Raw genomic sequence first — 5,804 nt, 5'->3', positions numbered from 1 at the left:
TAATTATCTTGTATTATCTTATATATTGGTGAGTTTTTTTTTCTTTACTTCATCCATACATATCACAGGAGGTATCTTGTCTAGGATCACAGAGGGCGGTTTTCATCATATCTCGTTCCACTTCGGTATCTTTTATCTGATACGCACCATCTAAAGACTGTTTACCATCCTTCTCTCATCATCACTCGGTAAACACTGGTCGAGTGAACAAACAATACCCAACAACCAAACAAAACGGTCCTTTACAGGGCCATCAAATCATTATCAAAGAGTTTAACGAGGTAATTCTTCAAACATATCCAAAATCAACAGATCACCTAACGGAATCCTACATCAACTATGTGGTCGTGTCTCGGACACAACCCTTCTGTGACTTTTTTTTGATGTTTTATTCCACTCCATTCCACATGTAAACAACCCAGCACAAGGATGCCAGATATGATATCACATCTTCATTCTGTAAACAGTTGAATTGTGAGATATTTAATTTAGTAATATATTGTATTTTTTTCGAAAAAGCTTCAACCGAAAATCTAAATTGAAAGTACATCAAATGAAACATTTTCTCAGTGGTATTTGGTTACTTTTTCTCTTAACAACTCAATTTTTATTTTCGTTTGATGAGTTCGGTTGTGAAGATATTTATAGATAAATCGTCTGGCAACCATCACTTGCGTTCACTCGCGGCAAAACACTCCACACAGTTTCGCCGTATTGAAATCGCGTTCGCATCGCGTTTGCTATGTCAGGTCCGGGCGGTTTGCATTTGATTTCCGCATTCGTGAACGAAAGAGCTTCCCCGCAAACGAGGCCGCGCTCGCGCCCGCATCGCATCGCGCTCACTATGTCCTCGGCCTTACGTAAAGCCGGATTTAGATGTTGTGAGTTACTCGGCTACGAGTAAACATCAATCGATCCGAAGAATTACGAACGCACCAATACCACGAAATTTGACATTTGATTTGTATGTATGGAGCTACTCGCTCGTTTACAAACAAAAAAAAAACGCTCGACTGCGAGAAGCCCCATACATGCAATTCAAATGTAAAATTACGTGGTATGGGTGCGTTCGTAATTCTTCGGATCGATTGACGTTTACTCGCAACCGAGTAACTCTCAACGTCTAAATCCGGCTTAAGCTGCAAGACTGCCTTGTTTTCGCCATTTGGTTAACGCTCCGCATGCACTCATAATGCTTTCGTTTGTACGGAATCATCAACAAACAGACGAGTAGCAAATTTTGCAACTGTTTTACTGTTTTAAATTTTGTTTGTAAACATTGATTCGGATGATGCCACCTTTCTTCATTGAAGACATTGAAGTTGTTTTTGACAATATTTCCCCGTTATATATAGTAAACTTGATAATTTTGTTATCCTACCTCTTTTGCATATTTTTGGTTTTTTTCGTTGTTTCTCCCGCCTTTTCATAAGTCTTTGCATTTGTTGGAAAGCATTTAACGAGACGGTAAGGAAATCTTGAGAAATTGTGGTTCAATATTTTGTAAAAGTGTTTTGTAGCAAACAGCAGTTTTGACTGCTATTTTAACATAAAACTTTTAAAGGTGGGTAGCCATTTATTTGTTGATTAAATGTTATAATAATTTTCCTTTTTCTAGCGTTCAATATTTAAAAAAAAATAGCGGCGTCTAGGGTCCATCCTATTTTGGTCTTACGGTGAGTATTTTTTAAAATTCAAATGTTTTAAAGCCATTTCGTACGGATATAAATCAGGTTTTTACGAAACATTGGTGTAGTTTCGATAAATGGCGTCGAAGAAACTCCAATGTTCGAGAATTTATTTTTTTCGAATCTTCCATTTTCCGGGAACTGAAGATAAATCGAAGATAAAAAATGGTCAAAACTTGTTTTTTTTCTGTAGCAAGTTTAATCGTTTTTTTTTCTATTCCAAAATGCGTGTTCTTAAAGTAATACTGTAGAAAGTTTGACATATTTTCGCATTCGATTAGGTGTTTTTTTGTTAGGTTATGTTGGATCATGTTCTTTCTGCTTAGTTGCTTTAAGCCGCATTAATTGCCCAATGGTAATTTAAAAGTGAACGAAACTAATGATGAGTGGTGGCTTATAAACTAACCTATCATTTGATGCCAAATCGTTACAATTGCTTGTTTCCCAAAGCCATGAAAAATAATCAAAGCTGCTGTACAAACAGAACAATATAGTTAATAAGTTGTCTCTGGACGCAACAGAAACTTCGATAGTTTTTCATGTCTTCGGAAAGCAACCATATGGTAACGTTTTTAGGCAAAAGGTAGTTTAATTTATTATCTACCACTTACCATCAATTTCATATAATTCTATATAACCTAATTGGACATAAAATTCGGTGTAAAGCAACTTTGTGCGGGAGGTGTTTCAATAACATAACTTAATAAAACAGATAAACAAAATACTTTCTACATTACTACAACTGAACAAACATTGAGATGTAAGACCATTGAATAGTATCTTCTACAGGGAATAAATGCAGATTTTGGTCAATGTTTCATTTTTCATCATTTCCCGAAAAATGGAAGATTGAAAAAATAATACCTTAATATTGGTCTTCCTTCAACAGTAATAATGAAATAATAGCATTGTTTTTCATAAAAAAAAACATTTTTTAAAGCTTGATCTGTTAGAAGGTAATGAATATTGTTGATTTTATGAAATTTGTACAACTTCAATAAAATTTGCAATCCCGAACTCAATTTTTATATTATTATGCGAGCGTTTCTCAATTGTCTCATTCAATTATATTATTAAATTTTGAGTATGTTCAATATACGGAGACAAATCAATCGAAATATTCATTGTCTCCCCTAACAAAGAAAAAAAAAGTACAATTATGGTGTTCTAGTGTGTAGTGTTTCTGGCAGTTTTAGGATTAGAACCATACGAAGTTCTCGTTATTTTAGAACTGTAAGTTTCAACAATTCACCTCTGACGGAAGCAATACGCAGATATTAATTATGTCGCTTCAATAATAATGATTTTTTTATTAGTGACGAAACGAATAGTAGTTTAGCCGGATACTGGATATTCGGTATGTTTTGAGGTCGGATATTAGACTCCTTTTTGCGAATACGAAACTAGGACCAACTACATGTGTGCTTGAAGCAAATGGAGAATTAAATTCTAGGGAGAAATTAACGCATTTTAACACAAAAAAAATGAACGATGATGAAGGGCCTTATTCCCGAACACTTCACGGTGAAAACTAAATGAACGACAAGCCATTGAATTACTTTTTATGAGCAGGTGAAGCGTTAAAGATAATAATAGGTTTTCAGGCAGAATGAACACCTTTTAAATTGAAAATATGAATGAAAATAAACTTCTTCGTTCAATGTGAAATGAAAACATTATTTTCTTCATGTGGTAGAATAATCTCTTACAAAAAATGTATCTGAAGGTAATTTCATAAGTGATGAGTTTTCTGTTTAGAATCAATATTATTCACTAGAAAATGAAGGTTTCCTGCAAAGAGTTTTAAATACATTTTTTTTCTAATGTTATGAGTTTATACAAATTTAATTTTGAACGAAAATTCTTGCATTTCAGTAAACAAACCTTATTTATGATTTGATGTTATTGAGCTATTTTGTTTTGTATTATCTTCTGTTTATCATAAATAATTGATTTTTTCTAATATCCGATACCCGGCCGGATAGTAGTAATGTTACCGGATATCCGTTTCATCTCTAATTTCAATGTTGGGGTAGCAATAAAATCCCCTTCGAATTTAAATGCTGCAAGAAAGGCGAGAAATGTGGTGACAAACGAACCTTTTGACGTAGGACTACGGGTTTCAGGGTTGGTGCCAACGCCGAAAACAGTTCTCTTTTGTATGTTTATTGTTCTTTTCGAAAATTGGAGGCATTTCATTTTCCTATATATTTCGATGCGTTTTTGTTTTAACTTACTCGTTTTGTCAATAAGGAGTAATCAACAAAGCTCTATTCAAACATACATACCTTTGCGAATGAGGTTTGGATGAAGCGCTCGCTCGGAATGCGAATACTTTTGACGTAGGGACTATGTCTAATAAGACTTTATGAGGATAAAATGAAAATCTAAACACTGAACAGGAAAAAAAAGACGGGTGAGTAATGTCGGGGACATAACCGAAGAAACGTAGGTCTACACCGAACCTTTTACGGAAGAGTTATTTTTAAACAGTTCAAAATTACAGTTCAATGCATTCTAAAGTGATATCCGAAATAATAAAAAAGTAAATTGATTCTTATTTGCTTGGGGAGAGATAGGGTGAATTTGAAATTTTCTTATGGGCTTATTGGCGACCACTAAATTTCTACGCTTGACATTTTATAATTATTCACATATTCATCTCAGGAAAAATAACATTTTATTAATTGTGATAGATACGTAGAAATATTTCCTATCAATTGACGCAAACATCTTTCCGATCTATCAAGAAATGTTCGAGTTATACGCATTCGAAGTCTTTCATTTTATTCCTGCATGTTCTGTGTTTAGGTTTTCATTCTATCCCCCACATATTCGAATTAGACGTAGTCCCACGTCAAAAAGTAGGAGGGTCTGAGCCTAAGCACGGACGTAAGTTTAACGTAGGTTTTGTTCGGAACATTTTTTTAAATGTAATTTTTTCATTGTTCCGAAATATGTTTTTTTGATTTTTTTGAAACTCCAAATGGTGGTCCTGAAAAGAGCTGTTTGTTATATGTACTGATATCCCTCAAACGGGTTTCAACAATTAAAGTGGTAAGATGTATCATCCGAACATTTAGAATGTTCTATTTTCCTGCTAGAGTATCCAAGGCCAGCAGCTTCAGTCAATGAGATCGTTTCTCCTAGCTTCCGTTTTCTTAACAGCCTAACACATTCTACAACACTTAATGCAGGCTTTGTTGCACCAATTTCGCAAGCTTTTTTGCAAAAATAAATCCGATTGTAAGTAGCAGTCATATGTTGCGACATCTCGACTATTTTGATTCGAGCAAAAACCAAAATTAGCTTCTGACAGGAAGTTCAACTGACTAACTGAAAATGATTATGTATAACACAACAGGGTTCGTTTGAAGGCTATATTTCACGTCACACAAACTGACACTGAGGCATGACAACATCACTTTGGTATCGCTGAAATAATGTTTTTTTTTTCATTAAGATTATAACCATCTCACTAACCCACTCTACTATCTACATTAACCTTATTCATACACATTAACTGGATGTCTAATTTATTTGATAAAAATGAGTTGGATAGGTCAAAAATCTAATTTAGTCATTAATTGGAAAAAATAGTTGGTTTTGATTGATTCTTGTCTTTGTTGACGGAAACTTCAAACTTTCGATTAATTTTTCTCCGTATCTGATTCGATTTCATTCATTGTGATTTTAATAATGTAAGACATTCTTTTCTTTTAGGAATTTTGAAGCTGTTAACCAGAACAACACAGGTATTTTTTCAACGCCAGCAATCTTCTGTGAAATTAAATTTGAAAGAAAATTTTGGTTCTTTTTATTTTCAGAAATGGATTGTGCGCCTGAAGTTTGGGACGGGAAAAGGAATTATTCGTGGGGGGCTTTTAATTTTAAAAGAGTAGATTTTTCGATCCTTTTCACTGCTGCAGAGTGGAAGAAATTCGTTTCATACGATGCTCTTTCTAGGCCTTCTTTTCTTCCATATGATTATGCAAGTGTTATTGTGAATCAATGGTTAGAAAAGAAGCATACCTGCAGTGTAATTGGAATCAAAAGATACAATTTTTTGAGCAGGACAAATGTTTTGCAAATCTCAGCATATTGCGTAGAAGGCAA

General features: G+C 34.1%; 1 long non-coding RNA gene across 1 annotated transcript; it reads left to right on the top strand.

Annotated features, from left to right (window-relative positions):
* Nucleotides 1-1,434: 1,434 nt before the first annotated feature.
* Nucleotides 1,435-5,443, top strand: LOC129781708 (uncharacterized). Its single transcript, XR_008744238.1, has 3 exons — nucleotides 1,435-1,564; nucleotides 1,619-1,676; nucleotides 5,412-5,443. It is a non-coding gene; the product is annotated as an uncharacterized LOC129781708 (long non-coding RNA).
* The last annotated feature ends 361 nt before the right edge of the window (nucleotides 5,444-5,804 follow it).

The sequence above is a fragment of the Toxorhynchites rutilus genome, unplaced genomic scaffold (genome assembly GCF_029784135.1).
Source record: "Toxorhynchites rutilus septentrionalis strain SRP unplaced genomic scaffold, ASM2978413v1 HiC_scaffold_18, whole genome shotgun sequence".
In the NCBI taxonomy this organism is placed as follows: domain Eukaryota; kingdom Metazoa; phylum Arthropoda; class Insecta; order Diptera; family Culicidae; genus Toxorhynchites; species Toxorhynchites rutilus.
The sequence above is the reverse complement of the archived record's forward strand: the minus strand, read 5'-3'. Positions and strand labels throughout refer to the sequence as shown.